General features: G+C 38.0%; 1 protein-coding gene across 1 annotated transcript in view; it reads right to left on the minus strand.

The window, feature by feature from the left end:
- FAT3 (FAT atypical cadherin 3) overlaps nt 1–20,546 on the minus strand; it is a gene marked incomplete at its 3' end in the record, with an annotated part of 543,245 nt that overhangs the window by 414,793 nt on the left and 107,906 nt on the right. The gene's annotated exons all lie outside the window — the stretch shown is intronic.

A 20,546-nucleotide genomic window follows, 5' to 3' on the forward strand; every position in this document is an offset into this window, starting at 1 on the left:
TTGATATGTGTCTTCTGAGTCATATTCTCAGGATTTGTTGATACCTCTTTATTGCCCACTCATCCAATCCTGGAGTCCTTTCTATTCCTCCACACTTGCACATTGAACATGCGCACGCGCGCGCACACACACACACACACACACACACACTCACTCACTGCTGGCCAGCCTTGTGCTTCCATTATACATACGAACCTTGAGAGGGAGTTGATCTCTCACCTGCTATCTTATAAATCACTTGACCTTCTTCCTTTGCTCCACATTAACCTTTCGTCTTTAATTTCTTCCTTTTCACTTGATTTTATGACCTGCTCCCTCCATAAAGCCTTTTTATGAGGACTTATAAGGAAGTGACTCTCTAAAAATAAATTTAACTTTATATTTGCTTATGATTATTCGAGCCCATAACTTTAGATTTAAAATATTATGTTCCAAATGCATGTTTATAAATAAGGTAATGAAGGATAATCAGGTACCTTCTTTTATATTTTAAAATATTCATCCATTTCTCACTCTCCTGAAGTTTTGTCTGGTTGTGTTGCTTCCTGTGGTCAACAAACAGGGGTTAAACATCTAAAATAAATGTATTTTCCAGAGTTATGAATGGAAACTTTCCACTCATAAGATTGAGAATCTCAAGGTTTTATCTCTGTGGGAGGCATCTCATCTGTTTTTCTCATGTTTTTATGGTGTCTTTCTTTTTAGCTTGTCCTCTGACCCTGGGCTCTCTCAAAGAAAGGAGTCCAGGGTCACATCCTAGGGTGTGTCCTCAACTATTGTTCATCAGTGACTCAGAGACAAAAAATCAGCCTGAACAAAACGGGCATAAGGTTGGTGCCAGTATATGCAGTTCTTTGCTAGGAGATGAGCACTATGTTAGAAGTGGTCTCTATAAATAGCACAAGGAATAAAAACAAAACAAAACAAAAGTATGTGGAGGATCTCTGTATATCTATGCTGACAGGAGAGAAATAAGGAAGAATAATACCCCAGTAATTGGAGGAAAAACTCTCAAAACTATGCTGTGATGATGGTGACCATACACATCCCAAATCAGCCTTTAGTCAAGACCCCTGATAGCAAAAATCAAACACAAGATTAGTTGTATCAAATGGAGTATGGAAATGGGAGAAATATTAAATATTTACAATCAGTGACATCTAGGTGCACTGTTCCTTTGAAACCCTCAAGGTGCAGGGCCTCATGATCATATCATAGCTGGTGTTTTACTAAATAGAGATAAGTGTTGACAGAGTCAGTGAGGAAGTTAGAAAGTTAGCTGAACATGCCAGGCACATGCCAGAAATCCCAGTACTTTGGAGAATGAGACAGGAGGATCACAGATTTGAGGCCAGTCTCTGCAACTTAGCAAGAACAAGACTGTTTTTTTTTTTTTTTTTTTTTTTGTGTGTGTGTGTGTGTGTGTGTGGTCCTGGTGATGGAACTCAGGGGCATTCTCCCTCTGAGTTACACCCCAACCCGTTTTTTTATTCTTTGTTTTGAAAAAGGGTCTGAGTTGCAAAGGACCTCACTATTAAGTAGCTAAGGCTGCCTCAAACTGTGATCCTCTTGTCTCAGCCTTCCAAATGCTGGGATTACAAGCATGCACCACCATGCCCGTCAGCAAGACCTTTTTCAAAAATAAAAGTAAAAAGGGCTAGAGGGTACAGCTTGGTGGTAGAATCCTCTTGAGTACAGTTCCCAGTACTACAATGAAAGTTAGCTGAGCACCTCTCTAGCCATCTTCAGTTTCTTCCTACTATCTTTTCAATTCTCTTTTGCTATTGGCCTATAAGTAACCTGGTATCACCCCTTAACCTTCTAATATACTCCTCCATTTACCTTTTTATTCTGATTGCATCTCAAGGGACCTGTCCCACACCCTAGTTTTCATCAGGCAACCCTTCTCTGGGCTCCTGGAGTCTCCATGTCTCGTGAAGTCTCAATGTCTATGGCCCCTTGTCCAGGGCTTCTTATCTATCACGCTGTATGCTGAGCACCTCAAAGGCTGAATGACCTTCAGCTCCTTCATCCCTGTATGCAAAGCACATAGAACGGATTTAGTGTAGGAATTCTGAGCAATTAAGACAGGATCAATAACCATCCCCCTGATCCTATGCCCAGAATTATTTTGGATGTAATGGCTTGAAGCTTTTATAGGAGTTTACCGTAATTCTTCCTATTTTATATGTTCTCTTTCTGGCAATATATTTGCATATCTCCTTTATTGCATCTGTTTCTGATAATAAATTTCTGATAAAAAAATATGTCACAGTTTCTCTTCATTAATAGAGAGATTATTATAGACTATTAGCTGGCCCAGGAACCCAAAATGACAACGTTAGACAAAAATGACACCATTCTGATAGGAGTGAGCCTCAGTTCAGGGTTTATAAGACCTTCAAGCAGGGCAAGAGAAACGTTTTTTCATCTCCCAAGAAAAGAAGGCTGCTCCTTTATCTTCCTAGGATCAAATGTTAAAGTCTCCCATTCAATTTAATGCTACCTAATGACAACACGTCTGTGGATGTTTGTGGTTCTCCACTTCACACACAGGCTTGGCAGCAGAGGTGTCCTGTCAAGAGCCCTGAGTGTTGACAGGTCCAAAGCTGTGGGTGCCTGATCAGTCTCTCTATGCCAGCATATCCTGAATCAGGATTGTATTTAACTATGTATAAAAATAAAACAGCCTGAATGTCTTGCAGTCCCTGTGTTAAGGTAGTGTTTTTTCAGTGAGAGGGCTTGTCCTCTTATCTCCTGCCTAGAGAGTATAAAATACTTCACTCCTGAGATCTAAAACTTTAGAAGTTGGTGTTTAAATGTAAAACCAAAGAAAACAAATGTCTCCTAAGCACTTGGAGGGATTGGCTAAATTTTCTCCACAGGAAAATTCCTAAAATTCAAGCTGTTTACAATCATGTCTAAAATGAAGGAAGCACAGATACGTTTACCAAATGTGCAATGTTAAATTAGGTGACATTATAAAGACTACAAATGACTGGATAAAACTTCAAAATAATTATAGCACATTAAAAAGGAGTCAAAGGCAGGCATAGTGCCGGTGGATGTCTGTTATCCAAGTACGTGGGAAGCTGAAATAGGAGGGTCATAAGTTTGAGAGTTTGAGGCAAGCACAAAGTAACTTAGCATAACCCTGTTTTTTTTTGTTTGTTTGTTTTGTTTTTTTTTTTTTTTGGTGGTACTGGGGTTCCTGGAAGCCCTTCTACCTCCGGGCTACACTCCCAGACCTATTTTTAGATTTTTATTTGGAAACAGGGTCTCCTAAGCCAGCGCACACGGCTGGCTTCAAACCTGCGCGATCCTTCTGTCTCTGCCTCCCAAGCGCGGGGATTACAAGCGTGCGCTACCACGCCCAGCCAAGACCCAGATTTAAATAATAAAATTAAGAAGGCTGGGAGTGTAGCTCAGAGGGAAATTATCCCTGATGTAGCTTGGAGGGAGAATGACGCTGAGTACCAAAAAAAAGGAGGGGAGGTGACTGAGAAGAAATGATAAAGATGGGGTAAAAATAAAATAAGATGGTGGCTAACTGATCTGATACCTCTCTCTTCTTTTCTTTTTCTGTAACCCCTACAACAGGCATATCAGGAATAACTGAGTACTTTGCTAATTCCAATTAAGTTAGCAAACATTTACTGAGTGCCTGCTTCATGTTAAGTGCCATGCCAATTAAGTATACAAACATGAAGAACATAGTCTCTGACTCTAAGAAGCTTATAAACTAATTAGAGAGATAGATACACAAACCAAGGGCCACCATTGCACAGATGATGCTACATGGGGTGCGACAGCACACACAGGGCCAGCTGAGGCTCAGGGAAGACTTTCCCCAGGAGTTTATACCTAAGCTAAGTCTTAAAGGATAGCTGGCATTTGTGAAGCAGATAGAGGGCAGAAGAAAATCTCAAACGTGAAGAACATACTGGGAATCTCAGCTGAACAGAAGAGCCAGAACCACAGTTTGGCCAGTAGCATGTAGGCGCTGGGCAGGAAGCAGGGAAGGTCATAAAAGGTCTGGACTGCTGAGCCTATGAGCTGGGCATCATCTGGTATCATTGGGAGGGTTAATTACAGAAGTAATCTGAGAAAAGCGGTGGCATCAGTTTTTATGTAGAAAATCCATTTGTACTTGAAACCTGTAAGAAGACATTCAAAAACAAGCGACTGAAAATGACTCCTGTGTTTAAAAGGAACAGGTTTTTTTTTTTTCAGAGAATAATCTGTTCCACTACCTTAGAACATACTCTTGACTCTTAATATCTTTAAAATGCTTGCTGGTTATCACAAGGAAAATAAAGGAGAGGATATGGATTTATCACTCAGGTTCAGCCTATCACAACAGGTAGGAAAAAATATTCAAGATTCAGAAATGGAAACCAGGTTGCTAAACAGAAATCAGAAATGAGGAAGTCAGTGTTACTAAAAGTAGGGGGAACTGATACAGTGCTCTTGAAAATAAAAATTGTTCATTTTATTGCTATTAAGCTTATTTGGCTTAAGAGCTGAAACGATGGATATAACTGAAACCCTTGTTAAGCCCTCCCCTTTATTTCCAAACATTGTCACTATCATGAATTTCTAATTTTCATGCATGCCTTTATATATAATTCCGAAATAATATACTTTCGCACATTTGAAATATTACATAAATGATACATATAACACACACACACAGAGAAAACAAGCTCCTCTGAAGTAGTTTTTCCTTCAGCATTGGGCTTTTGGACACTTATTTGTGCTGAAGAATGTTACTCTGATTTATTCACTGACAGATACATAGTATCCAACTGCAGGAATACACCATACTGCATTTTTAGACATGGACTTCTAAGTTGTTGTTCCCAACTTTTTTGCTATTACAAGCAATGTTGTGATAAACTGTCATGAACCTGTAGGAAAGTCTTGTAGGTATTGATTAGCATAAGCGAACTTTCAATTCTCCTTTAATAAACATTGTCAAATTGTTCTCCAAAGTTCTTGAAAGACTTTTCTGCTCGCCTCATTACTGTCTGAGTTTCTGTTATTTTACAGGCTTGAAAATACTTGGCTATAACCAAATTTAAGTCTTGCCAATCTGCTGGGTATAAAATGATTCCTAAAATTTAATATATTTCCCTGATTGTTAGTGAAAAGGATTTTCCTGTTTAATGACTATTTCAACATATCTTTACATAAAATGCTTAGTTAATACATTTACTTTGCTGAACCTGATGGTGCACATCTGTTCTCCTAGTAATTTGGAAGCTGAGACAGGGGATCACAGGTTCAAGGTCAACCTCAGCAATTTAGTGAGACCTTCAGCAACTTAGCAAGACCTTATTTCAAAACAAAAAAAAATTTAAAGGGCTGGAGTTGTAGTTCAGAGATAGAATGCCCCTGGGTTCAATCCCTAGTAACACATACACAGACACACACACACACACACGCGCACACACACACACGCACACGCACAGGCACACTCACACACCACATATATTTAATCATTTTTCTACTAATCTAGATGAGTTACTTTCTGGGCAGTTTGTAGAATTTCCTTTTACATATTGATATTAATGCTCTGTTAAATGTTTGTATAGAAAACAATCAAATGCTATGCATTAAAACTCTTAAGAATGCACATACCCTTTGACCATACTTAAATGAATTAAAAAGTCAAGTATACTAAAGTATTTAAATTTTGAAGATGCTCATCAAAGTATTGTTTATAATATAAATATATTGCATATAATGTGCTCAAATAATAGAAAATAAAAATTTTCAACAAAATTTGGAAATTGACATATTCAGAAATTATACTGCTATGAAGGTATTAAGGGTAATGCTACAGAATATTTAGTGTATAGAAAATGTTAAAATACACTAAATGAATCTGGGCATGGTGGCACACACTTGTAATTTCAGTACTTGGGAGGCTGAGATAGGATGATCAGTTTTGAGGACAGCCTCAGCAACTTAGTGAGACCCTCTGCAACTTAGTGAGACCCTGTTTCAAAATTAAAATATACAGGGCTTGGGGTATAGCTCAGGAGCAGAATTCCTCTGGGTCCAATCCCCAGTACCAAACATAAAAACACAAAACAAACCCCAAAACAAAGCAAAAAACACTAAGTGAAAAAAAGCAGGCTGTAAAAAATTCTCAACAAAAATATAACTAAATGAAATTATTGCTAGTTTACTGAATTACATTTCCTCCTGTGTTCCTATATTTTTCTAAAATTTCTATAAAGTAGCTGAGATATTTTTAAAGGTATTTCATCTAAAAATAAAAAGAAGACTCAGTATGGATTATCAGAAGAAAATTTAATCTGAGACAAATGTTGAACAGCTCCAGATTGCAAGTAGCGTTGAAAGGGACAAACAAGAGCAGTGGTGTGTGTGTGTGTGTGTGTGTGTGTGTGTGTGTGTGTGTGTTGCGACTTCTGTTTCTAAGGCCAGACATTCCAGCCAAATCTATAGAAAATGATCACCCTTGGATCACTGCTGTCTCAACTAATGGGAAATAATAACCCAAGAAGTTCTGTGGGCTCCATGTATAGCAGAGCTCAAAGCTTCCCAAAGGGCTTACAATCTAAGTAAGACAGATGAGACAATTAGGACAAATAGACAGGCGATAGGAAAAGACAATTTGTACCCCAGTCATGGAGTCGGCATATGGTTTCTATGCTCAGGCAAACATTTCAGGACAACTTAAGGAGATTCAAGCCAGATCGAAGTAGAAACTGAATTCTGAGGGTTATAAAATAAGATGAATGTTTTTATGAAATTGACAGTAGAGTTTGAATCAACTCAAAATGAGAAGATAGACTCAAAAATAAGACTTCTCAAGAAGTAGTCTGATAGTCTGGACCACTCAAATAACTATCTAGTTTATGAAACATTTATTTATAACTAAACAAAATTCTATTTTTATTTTTATATTACTAGGGATGGAACTCAAGGGCCTTCTACCTCTGAGCTACATTCTCAGCCCTTTATACATTTTTTATTTTTTGAAATAGGATCTCCTATTACTGTGCACTGGCCTTGAAACTGTGATCATTGTATTTTATATACAAAATAGGTGTATGCCACCATACCCTATTTAACCAAATTTTTTAAAGAATCAAGGTCAAACATGGAATAGTTGAGAGAACTTCCTCCTGAATCAGACAGATCTGGATATAATCTTGGCAAATTACTCAACCACATGGTCTTCAATTCCACATCATATGCATGGGAATAATACCACAACATGAGTCTTGTATGATTATTAATTGGCCCTTTAAAAATAAAGGAAATACATACAATGAGTAACATGCTAGGGGCACTCAATAAATGGGCATATTAATCATAGGAATGTAGTAGTTCCTTTTATGTTTATAATTAGAGCATCATTGGACAATATGTTATAGCTATTCAATTACCACAATATATAAATTAAATTCCGAAAGCCTTAATTAAAAGTCTACTAGCAATACCATTTTGTTTCAAGCTATATCTTTTTCAATGTAGGGTGTATTTTTCATCTTAAATAATCACAAAGTAGAATATTTTAAAAGATACTCTAAAAGGGAAATCTTCCATGGTCAAAGGCAAATATTAACTTCTCCATGTCTTGATCATGCAAAATAAACAATATTTTAGTCTAGTCCCTAAAAATGGTACCCAACCAGTGATCCTTTGTTTTGCCAAGAAGAGACAGATGGTGAATCAGCTTATAAATCAGCCCCCAAAATTCTTCAAGGCAAATAAGTGCTTTATAAATCAGGGTTTTAAAAAGGTCTCATTTTTATAACAGTTATTACTTTGAAGCAATCTTTCTCTAATTATCTTCATAAACATTAAACAGGACTAATTTATGAGTTCCTGCATAATTTTGGGTTTTCAAATTAAACAATCAAGATGCCACATGCCTGCCTTTTCGCTTTTAATCATCACTAACATATACCATGACCTTGGCCAGCCCTATGGTCCGTCAAGTTATGGCCTGAATAGGCAATGAAACCATGCTGAGAAGCCACAATTTTGCTCTAAAATTCAGAATATATTTGAAAATAACTTTGAGGTGAAAATATATCTGGATAGTTTAGCTTGTAGGTCCTTACACCAGAAAAAAAAAATTACCAGAAAAAAAGTGATTTATAGAGACTGCCCAGAGTCTACAAAACCATTCATACCTTCCAAACCACTGCATGCCTTTGTGGTGGCTCTTCCTCAGTTTCTCACAGGGAAAAGGAGCAGCATTATAGTACACCTGTCTTCAGAATACCATGAGAGCTGGCAGGTAACAGATGCTATTAGAAAGGTTATATACAACAAAAGAACTTCCTAAGGCTTCTATAAGTTTATAAAGCACTAGGATAGTCCAATTATATTCTAATTTTGTTTTATTTAAAAACACTACTATCTAGAAAATAGAACATCAAAGTCTTACAATGAAATATACAACCTACCTGGTCATATGGTAACTCTTCTATTATGACAGGACTATAATCTCTGCTCTATCCACAATTCTAAAATCCCAAAAGCTCTGAATACTCATTTGTAAAACCTGATCTAAACAGAAATGACTCAATGATTAAACTCGACCTGGCCCAATGTGAGACTGTAATAATCAGCCCACTAGTGTGACTCTTCAAATGCTTTGCCACTAAAATATTAAACACAATTCAACTACAAGATATGAACCTAGGCTCTGCTGAGCATGCCACACATATGTGATAGGTATGACTGTCATGTCATAAATTCACTCCCTATTGCCTTTCTAAATTTTGAATTCTGAAATATAGCTTATCCCTGGAGTTAGATATAGGACTGTGGACCTATGTTTACACTTATTTCTTTAAACAGGATAGAAGAAGGAAGTTAGTCCTAGAGCCATAAGATTGAGGGAACAATAATAATTCAGGTAAATGTTGAAAGACACTGATGACACTGCCTCCAAATTAGACCATGGTGGTCAGCTCAACCTTCAACAGCACTCACCATCAAGCGAGTCAAGTGAGTGGCTCATTCTGGTCACAACAAAGTAGATGATACAGGCACACTAAATTGATGATGTGTAATAAACCAATACTAAGCAAGGGATGCACAGCTAGTGAGCTTTGAAGAGATGTAGAAGCGATTAACTAGTTATGTAAAACCCCAAGGATAAGGACATTTTAGGACTGGTGAGTGGATAATCACAGGTTTGTGTCTTTTTTATTACCCAGGGACATTCTACCTCTGAGCTATATACAAGTCCTTTATATTTTATTTTGAAATAGGATTTTCCTAAATTGTTGAGGCTGAAGTAGAAACTTTGATCCTCCTGTCTCTACCTCACAAGAACTGTAATCACAGATGTGTGTCACCACACCCAGCTGAGTTTTTGTCTTTACACAAAATTGAGATCATAACTTTTCTTGAATGAAAGGATTATTGGGAAAAGAATGATAATTAAAGGGTTTCGTGTGTGTGTGTGTGTGTGTGTGTGTGTGTGTGTGTGTGTGTGTTCACAAAAGAGAAGATGAAAATAAGTTGGTCACTGTGGCACATGCCTGTAATTCCAGTTTTGGGGAGGCTGAGATAGGAGGATCAAAAGTTTAAAGGCAGCTTCAGTAACTTAGAAAGACCCTCTTCCAAAACAAAACTTAAAAATGCTGAGGTATACCTGAGTTAGTGTACCTGGATTCAATCTGAAAAAGAGGAGGAAAAGACGGAGGGGAGTTGCAAACATTATCAAGGTATCAGGAAAGAAATCAAGCATGTGGTACTATTGCCAGGACAAATAGGCAGGAACAAAGAGGACACTGAGAGAAGAACAGATTTGAATTCTTGTTTTAATCATGGTTTCTCAATCAAGAGAGAAAACTCTGATAACTCAACATAGCACCTATTTTATTTATGTATATCTTCAATTTTTGGTATTTAATTACTTGCTTTCCACATTTCTTTCCCAACTCTGGTTTAACTTTATAATTTATAATAGGAATAAAACTATCCCATATATTCATATAAGTAGTACTTTATAACAAATGCTTTTGTAATGTGATTTTGGGGAGACAATAATGATCGAAGGCTTTAGGACAGCTATTATCCTTAAACATGATATTGAGTCACAGAATTGAAATCACACTTTAATCACTCCCTACCTTGAATAAATTGGTTAAGCATATCAAAACATCATCTTGTACATCTTAAGTCTATAAAAATTATTTATAAATTATATCTCAGTCCAGTTTTATAAAAAACTATTAATGCCTTTGTTTTTCCACTTGGAAGATGGGGAAATAATATCCATTGTTCAAGAGATTCAAAGGAGCTAGTGTGTGAGTACTGTAACTACTGTCTATGACTAAGATGATTCCATCTGTGACTTTGTTGACATTTGCTCTTAAAAATTATTGCCAATCGTTTTTTCAACCTATGGTTCATTTTTTTAAGACAGTACTTTATTTTTTTTCTTTACAAAGAAGTTCTTTTTTTGAACATTTTATTTATTTTTATTTATTTTTTAATTTTTTATTGGTACATTATATTCATACATCAAATTGGGGTAAAAAACTTGTGTGTGCATACATGTACACATCACCGATTTAACCCCTACCCAATTCCCACCCCATCCCTCCTTTCCTTGCTTGGCTTAGTGGTTGACTTCGATATGTTTAAGTACATTGTATGTTTTTGAGAATTTCCTTCAAACAAGACAACCTAAAAGCAGTACTTTATAACATAGCCAAAACTAGTATTAGGAAGCCTTAGTTCAATTTTTACTTAAAACATAATTCTGATAATTGCATTGGCTAAACATGAACTTTCTGGCATAAAGTAAAGCATGGTCCAACAAGACACTCAGCATTTGAAATGCAATCCTGTTAGCTGGCAATTAGTAGTTTTCACACGTACAAGACAAAATAAATTGATTTAGCACCTTTCTCTTATCCACAGTAATACTGAAGATTTTTTTTCCTGCTGTTATTGTACCCTGGCTGCAAATATTAGTTACCCTAACTGCGTATCATGTAAATCAAATAAATGCTGCTTCTCCCACCACCAACCCCCATAATCACGTTGGCAGCTGCTCCAGCATGTTTCAATGGCTATCCACTGGAACTCATTAAGAAAGCATTATGTATAGTAAATTAAAATGCAAGGTCTATGATCTCCAGACAAAAAGATGACAAAGCTTCTCAAATGTATGCTTTGGCCTTCTCGTTAGCTCTCAGGTTTAAATGGCATTGTCCTCTTGAACAGGTCCCAGAGCTTTTCTATTTGTTATAGGCACAGTGAAGCTAGACAGGCTTTATGTGCTAGGAATATTTCAACATTCCAAAGAAATAACATTGAAACAGAAATTGAAGGCTTAAATTAGGGCTCAGGATATTCTAAGAACTTCTCAGAAGCACTTACTTTTTCTATTAAATCACTCAATGTTCTTCCACAGTTACCAAATCTATGCACTCTGGCATTCCTGTCCCATAGGTGATTATCAAATATAAAAACATTATTTCATATTAGAAATACTTCTCATACAGTGTGTGTGTGTGTGTGTGTGTGTGTGTGTGTGTGTGTGTGTGTGTGTGTTGTGTTTCTGGGGATTGAACCCAGGGACATTCTACGTTACCAGTGCATCACCTCCTTTTTAAATTTTTAAATAGTGTCTTTCTAAGTTGTGAGGCTAGCCTTAAACTTGAGATCCTCCTGGTCTCAGCCCCCAAAGTAGAGACGACAGATATGAACGACCATGCCTGGCCCTACACAGATCTTTGAGGACTTTTACACTTCTTCTGAGGTAGGCCATGACAGATATTCCCTAAGAATTCCTCACTACTGAAAGTAACCCTGTCAATAGAAGCAGCATGTGGGCACATGGAAGCCCTACACCATCCTAAGTGAGAATCAGCTGAAGTAGTGGAGTATTGACTTGGAAAACTAATGTTAGAAGCCCGGTGTGGTGGCATATGCTTTTAATCCCAGCATTTGGGAAGCTGAGACTGGAGGATGCAGTTTGCAGACAGCCTCAGCTACTTAGTGAGGCCCTCTGCAACTCAGTGAGACCTGGTTTCAAAACAAAGAATAAAAAATAGGGCAGGGGCTGTAGCTTGGAGGTTGAATGCCCCTGGGTTCCATCCCCAGACCCGCAAAAAAGAAAAAAGAAAAAAAAAAGAAAACTAATGTTAGAAGTGAATATAACATCTGCCTTCAGATATTTCAAGGATGAAATTCACTCTGCAGGGACCCAGATGAATCTGGATGCAAAATCCAGTAAGTAGGCTCCACATGAAGACATACTTCGGTTTTCTGTAGCCAACAGTAGGCTGTTTATACAACCTCCATTTATGGGGAACCTTAAAGGACATTTCTTTTTCTAGATGGGACTAGTTGATCTTTAAAAGCCTTTCAGAGTCTTGGGTGTTATTCTAGATTAAAGTAGCAGTCATCTTTTATATTTCTGACTGCAAACTTGAAGATGGTTATTGTTTATGTATCCCTGGCAACTAACAGAAGCTGGTATATGTCCGTGAGACCCACAACCAGGCTTTATTGACCATGGGCTGGGTCTTAAGTACCTGACACTCATTGTTTAACACATTCATGTAGTTTCACCAAAAATCTGGAAGAATATTATGTCTTTTTTTCAAGTAATGAAATAGAAGTTTGGGGAAATCAGGTAAACATGCAAAATTACTGAGACAGGAAGAAACTGAGACATACAATTCACATTCATGTTTGCCTAACATCAAGGTCTCAGCATTTATCTTTTGCAGTCCTGTAGCTGACACAAGTCCCAGTACAATTGGGGGTGCCAGATTACCTATGTAAGAATAACCTGTGGTGCTTTTAAGAAGCACAGATTCTAAAAATTATCTAAAAACCCTCCCCTAGTAATTCTTCTGCTAATAAAAACAGTTACCATTTATTGAATGCTTCTTAATTGCCTGTTACCACAATAGATAGTACTTTCCCTGACCTATTCCATTTGTTTTTATAAGAATTTCAGGAGGTATGTTCCAATAGTCTCCATCCTCATTCTTCAGACAGTAATCTTGAACTTTGGAAATTTCCCTTGAGTTTTTCTCAGGGCTACACATGTTAACTCACAGAGCCAGAATTTGTATCTAGACCATCTTGTCCTGGAATGAGTAATCTTAATCACTATGCCAAATTATCTCCTTACAAACAGAGCAACAATACAATAATTTGGTGAAGAATACCTGGCACTCATTTTCTTAGAAAAGAGTAATATGAAATGAGAATATTCCAGAGACTATATTTAACAACAGTGTATAAATTTGGCCAATAACATACACCATTAGCTATCTTAGAAGTGTGGGCACAATTATTTCCTCCTCTGTGAAGCTTTCTGAAATATCCCAGCAAAACAAACTTCTTAGTCTATCATGTTTCCAAAGCATATCAAATCAGCTTCTGTAGCCCTGCATGATAGCAAGAATGAAGTCTCTCCACACCAAGCACGAAGCTTGTACATCTTGAGTACTAGCCCACAGCAGATGCCAATGTGTGTTTGCAAAAGGGGAGACCAAAGGATATAAAAGATGCCAAGTGGACAGCAAAGTTGGCCACAGGAAAGTGGTGTTTTTCTTTGAAACACAGAGAATGTGAAGTGCTATAAATTCTACTGTCCAGATAATAAGATAAATGCTATTTTACTAACTTCCTACAGTTTGTTAAAATTCCAATTCCTAAAACATGATTTTTTTTTTTTTTGTGTGTGTGTGTGGTCCTGGGGATTGAACTCAAGGGCAATATACTTCTGAGCTACATCCCCAGCCCTATTTTATGTTTTATTTTGAAACAGTGTCTCACTAAGCAGTCTCAGCCTCCCAAGTACTGGGATTGCAGAAGTGCACCACCAACCCCAGCCCTAAAACATAATTCTAAATGAAAATCACTAACAAAGGGAATCCGCCACTGCATTAGCATGCTAAAAGATGAAAGCTAATTAATAATTTTATATCAAATCTCTTCAGCAAAAACAAAACAAAAAATAGACTGGACAAGACAATACACAACGGATCTTAAGTTTTAAGAAAGGGAAGAAACTGCTTCTGAAGTTCTCGGAGCAGTCCATCCTGCTGCCGAGCCTCAGTATTTGCTCACTTGAGCTTTGCCTTTCTCTGCTGGTTATTAATTTTTTATTTTATTTTTATTTTTGTAGTACTGGGGTTCCTGGAAGCCCTTCTACCTCTGGGCTACACTCCCAGACCAATTTTTAAAAATATTTTTATTTGGAAACAGGGTCTCTTAAGCCAGTGCGGCTGGCTTCGAACCTGAGCAATCCTCCTGTCTCCTCCTCCCAAGTGCGGGATTACAAGCGTGCGCCACCACACCCGGCTCTCTGCTGGTTATTAAAAAGACGCATTCTGAACCTCCCTAACAATCAAGACAAAAGTTCCTTAACACTGAAATAAGCTGGCATTTTATTCATAAGCCAAGAGAAAAGAGAACTTAATGAAAAAAAACCCAATATATAAAATACAAATTCTTGTCTTTTCAGAATATAGGATTCTAACCTGACTCCCAGTAGATATAGCAGCAAATCTTGATTCTCATGTCTTATTTTCAGTCAAGTAAAAGAGGCAACTGTGGGCACTGCAAGCAGAGGTGGAATAAAAGTTTCGTAGACACATCTCCTAAACCCTACTGCTACAGTATTTAGACTTCTGATCTTAATCTTCAAACTCCCTACTTGAACTGCACTGACCCCAGTGCACCCCTGTGCACCAGACCTTCTTTCCTTCATTCCTCCCCCCCTGAACTTTCACTGGCCACTCTTTGTTCTGAATTTGGCTCCTTGCCCACACTGTGTCCTACCGTTGAAGTTTTCTCCCCCAACTCATCTTGTGGAGGGCTCCTTCTCATCAGGTGTTGGCTGAAGTGTCAGCTCATCTGTGTGTAGCTGTTCTCCCTCCACAAAGAAGGTCCTCCATCTTCAAGCCTTCTCCCACTGTTTTCCGCATCATTGTGCTCATTTTCTTCATAGCACTTTGCATTTTTGTCTACTAATGTGCTTACTGTAATTTGTAGAAGTGTGCTTACCCTACTTTTAAATGTGTTTAATCTGGCTTTGTCCATGATTACTTCCAGACTATAATTCCACAAATGTGGAGACTCTTCTGATCCTGTTGCTGTCACATCACCAGGCATGGTGAGGAAGGGAGAGAGCTGGATGCACAGCAGAAACAGCAGGGGAAAGCCCACTTTCTCATCTCACAGAAAAGTACAAAGGGTCATTCACCAAGCCAGGATCTCAGGTAAGATAAGTGAGGCACCTTCCCAGGGTACCAAATTCAAGTGAATATCAAAACCTCTCATAGTTAAAAATATCTTAATACGACATTCAAAAAATCAAAATAAACATAACCCACATTAAATAACAAAGCAAAATTTGGCAAAAAGACAGGATCAGTATTAAAAAGTTTTCCTTTAGGCTCCAATAGCCACAGGCTCAAGCAAGGATACAGCATGGTCGGTCAACATTTTCTTGTTTACAGAGCTCAGAACAAAAAGGACTTCATATTTGGTATCTTGATGATTTCACAATATATTTGTGGGGCAGTGATGATGGTTCATGCAGAAGAGGAGTACCCTCCCCTTTTCATAGAGAAACACCCTAAATCAAAAAGGCTTCCTATAAAATGTCTACAAAATAATTATATATATATATATATATAGTTATATATACATCTATGACATATATCTAATGAGAATAAAGGCACTGGGTGCATGTGTAGTATGAATAGAGGGTGACCGTGTTTCTATAGGATATAAAGGTCACTTCCTTTTAGTGTAATGCTAAATTTCACCTATTTGTCTTATAAGCAATGGTAGCTTTGCACTAGTAGCAAGCTCTACGTCATTCTGCAAGCATGGACACATATGTGTTCTAATCCTGTTTTCAATTCCACATGAACGCATTTTTGCCTGCTAAAATATCACTGTTAAAAGAGAAAGAAAAAAAAGCAGCAAAATCCAAACCAGCAAATGCTATCACAGATAAGGAAGCAGCACTCCCAGTCCATTCATTTGTGTGATTCTGACAGCTGTGTAATTAGTCCAGCCCTGCCGCTTGCTGTGGTTTAGAGCTGGACCTGTGCAGAACATGGCAATGCAGGGATCATTGCTATGCTTCAGCAGAGACCTGATTTCCCAGACGGCACCTTCCTTTGAAGACCATCACTCATTCACTAGAAAATAAAAACACATCAACAAGCTGCCAGGGACCAGACAAGAGCTTAATTATCTACCCTCTCTTTAATACATGGATTCAATATTTATGCTTCCATTTCGCTAACCTCTGAAAGTGATATGAAATCCATTTCCCAGGACTCACTTTACGGAGCATTGCCTAACATTAAGCTGTGCCAAAATATCCAAAGCAGGCATCACCGGAAGAAAAGAGAAGACAGAGAACAGCTGTTTTTTAAAGCTGCCTAATAAATAGGTCCCTGGCAGCAATAAACCTTGGGCCAAAGGCAAAACAAAGGAAAACATATTTTTCCATTGCCTTGCACTGGCTATAGCTCCTCTTGCTTAAATTTACACTTTGAAGGAGCTCCAGGCATGCAGACAAGGCATGCAAAGTTAAAGATCAACTAGCATTTGAAGCAATAGCAAAATATATCATATTCCTGCAATAGCTAGAATCCCATTCTTGGGCCCCAGGGAAATACGGGTTTGATATTTGGCCAAATTGAATGTATGGTGACATCAGCCACTGTTGGCTATAGCCCAGTTAAGCAAGCAGGGCATTTACCCTCAAACAGGCAAAAAGTGAGCAAGATGCCATCTGCTCCATGATCAACAAGATTTGACCAAAATTATCTAGGCAGTATGTTATATTCATTCTATCATCAAATGTTTCTGAGCACTTTCTTTTCCAGGCATAGGCAGTAAAGTTAGAGTTCTCAAAGATCAAAAGAGCTTATTTAATGGAACCAGACAATAGCCCAGAAGGTAGGCATACAAGTGGTATTATCGCCATGACAGAAGAGGATGTGATGAGATTTACCCGAGCTGCGAAGCTGGCAAGAGTGGAGCCTGTCCTGAAGGCCTTTGCTCCTGCCACTATTCCAAGCCCACTGGCCTCCTGTCACTACTGAAGCAGCTCTGGTGGCCACCTGGAGCTCCCCGATTCTGCCCCATCCAGGCACTGCCTTTCTTGGCTGTGCTGTCATAGAGTCCTCTGACTGCCAAGGCCCTGGGTGGACCCACACCTCTGCAGGACACAATGCAGAGAGGGCCAAGGAATTGTAACGGAGGACTGTCTGTGTTTCAGTTGCCAGCAAGTGTCTGTCTAACACTGGGAAATGCAATCAACTTCCCTGACACATTATAATAGAGTTCCATATTTTCTCTAAATTCAAATTCAGATAATAGTTAATCGAGTTGTCTGCAGATGGCCCCAGAAGGCACATACAATCCTGGCTGATAAATCTTGCTGAATGAAGGCAATGGACTAAACATGGACACAAGACCACAGAGAAGGATTCTGGGGTTCACAGAACTGGTCCCATCCCCACCACACAGCCTGCTCAGGCTCAGGATGGAGCAGAATTGCGTTGCCTCTTGTCACCTCTCTCTGTATCACATGCTATAAAAGCCCTCTTTATGTGGATCTTTTCTTTGGAAAAGCTAATGAAAAGTCATTTATTCTCAACACTACAGTAACAATGCCCCACACCACCTTGGAAACTGAGTAGGTGAGAGACATACATGAAGAAAGGTCACTCTGTTGGTGGCTCAGAAGGGGAAATAGCAGAAATAAGAGGTGCAGGTAAGAACGGTGGAGTTCTCAGAGTTTTATTGCAAATTACAGAAAACAACTTGACCTTGTACTAATATGAACATTCTTCCCTGCTGAGTAAGTAGTGGAGAAAAATATATGTTACAAGTTCTGGAAATTTAAAGAAATTGTTCCTGCAGAAATGGCAGCTGTATAAACCTATAGACACAGACAGAGTACAAGTAGATGTCAGAACCTGGAAACAGCAAGGAGAACACTGCTTCCAAATATAGATTAATGGGCATTATGATATTTATTATTTATCAGTTAGCCCTGTGTGGGTCTGCCTACTGCTTCAAGTCCCCAGGGCAAGAATACAATAAAATTCCATTAGTTAAAATATTTAAAACAACCAACCTGGAGAGGCATTGTCTCGTCCAAGCAGTGTTTACCATGGCAGGAAAAAAAAAAATGGAAACCATACAATGATGGTTGATTCATTTAAAAGCTGGAAGATTCTTCTGTTTATAAGTAAGAGGCTTTGAAGAGGAAAGTAAAGTTTATTTTCTCAGATCCTAGCCAGGTGAGGGACTACTGGTTTAATTCTAAGCAAGTAATCTAAAATATTTTAGTTATTTTTCTATATGACTATATTAAATAGTCTTATTTGAGGATATTAAGTTGATTTGAATATGGTAATTTTTAATGAATTTTTTAAGAAGGCAAGGATATCCACTGATGCTCATTGATTAGTTTTTCTTCCTTAGTTCTCTGGAGAACTTAGGAAGATCCATGCTTTCTTTGCAAAACAATCCACAGGCAGATTTAGAGGCTTCCAGAGTAATCACAGCTAGCTTTCAGAGGTACATCTAGCTTCTCAGAGCTCATAGGAACAAACCACAACAAATTATTTGTGCAAGTCCCCCATCTGAAGCACACTTATGTTTCTTCTCTACCTATTCAAGATAAGTAACATCTGCTTCAAGAAGATTTTCTAACTCTCCCAGTTCACAGGGGTTTTGGGCCTTCTCTGCCCTTCTAGAATAGAGAAACATGGACCCAAAGGGAGGTGAGGTTCAGGAGACTGGTACTGAAAAGGCCTTTCATGACTACTGTAGTGTCTTTTTAGTCCTCATTCACAGGTACTGTAGGTTCTTTTCTTAGCCTTGCCTTTTCTTTCACATACACTTTTTTTTGGGGGGGGGATGGTACTAGGGGTGGAACCCAGGGGCTTTCTACCTCTGGGCTATACTCCCAGACCTATTTTATATTTTATTTGGAAACAGGGTCTCACTGAGTTACTGAGAGCCTCACTAAGTAGCTGAGGCTGGCTTTGAACCTGTGGGATCCTCCTGTCTCAGCCTCCACTATAATGCACCACTAAAAAAAAATTAAGAAAGCTGAGTGTGGTGGTGTACACTTGTGTTCCCAGCATTTGAGAGGCTGTTACAGGAGGATCATGGTTCGTGGCCTCTTAGTGAGGCCCTTTGCAACTCAGTGAGACCCTGTTTCAAAATTAAAAAAAAAATAGGGCTGGGGGTGTAGTATTCTACTTGGAGGTAGAATGTCCCTGGATTCCATCCCTAGTACCACACACACACAAAAGAAGAATTAATTATAATGTTTCAAATGCAATGAAAGAGTATTTTATCACTAATATTTTGAAACATTTATTAGTAGGTAAAGATATTCATAATTTATTATTGAATACAAAATAAGTTCCAAATACTGTAGCATAATTCCATTCTTAAAAGCTGATAGAGATATACAAGGACAAAGATTTAAGAAGCTAAATTACCAACCTGTTAACAATAGTAATCTTAGAGCAATGTGATTATGAATCCAGTGAATTCCTGCTTATTTTGTTTTTCCTTATTTTGTAAATAGTTTACAATGTCCACTCATTGAATTTGTAATAAGAAAATGAAATTTTGCTGGGCGTGGTGGCGCACAGTTGTAATCCCTGCACTTAGGAGGCGGAGACAGGAGGATCACGCAGGTTCTAAACCAGCTGCTCTGGCTTAAGAGACCCTGTTTCCAAATTTTAAAAAAGTATAAAACTAGATCTGAGAGTGTAGCAAGGAGGTAGAAAGGTTTCTAGGAACCCCAGAACCACCAAAAAAAAAAAAAAAAAAAGAAGAAGAAGAAAATGAAAATATTTTATGTGATTTTATTTTTTAACAAAGCTACTGAAAGAGGGAATCATAAAATGTTATTATAGGTAAAAAGGTTGGAAATTACTGTCCTTGATTATTCCTCATGCCACACTTGAGATTACCTATATTATAAATATGTAATAAATTACTTATTATTTTATGAGCCAAATCTGCCTACACAATAAAACTATAACCTCTATAGGCACTAATATTATCATAAACAATAGCTAATTGCTTCCCCTCATTACCATGTCCTGGGTACTGGTTTAGGTGTTTGATATACTTCACTTATTTTATTTTCACAGTGACCCAATGAAATAGCAATATTATTGTCTGTACCTCTAAAAGAAATTAGTCAATGAAGTAGCTTGTTCATAATCATTCAGATAGGCAGTAGAAGAACCAAAATTCAAGTCTAAGCACAACAGAAATCACAACATCTTATATCACTGAAAGGCAAAAGTCTCATTTCCAGATTCTCAGGGCTCAAGAGGTCGAGCCACAATAGACCACACATGTTGCCTCTTCTGCAATCTGCAGCTCCTTTCTATCTCATCTCTACCTACTTATTTACTCTTAGAATCAAAGCTGAACTAGAAGGTTTTCCTTCAAATCAAAGCTACTCCAAGAAGGCTTTCCATGCAGCTAAGTATAAAGTAGAC

Source organism: Muscardinus avellanarius (assembly GCF_963383645.1).
Source record: "Muscardinus avellanarius genome assembly, chromosome: 1".
NCBI classification, from domain to species: domain Eukaryota; kingdom Metazoa; phylum Chordata; class Mammalia; order Rodentia; family Gliridae; genus Muscardinus; species Muscardinus avellanarius.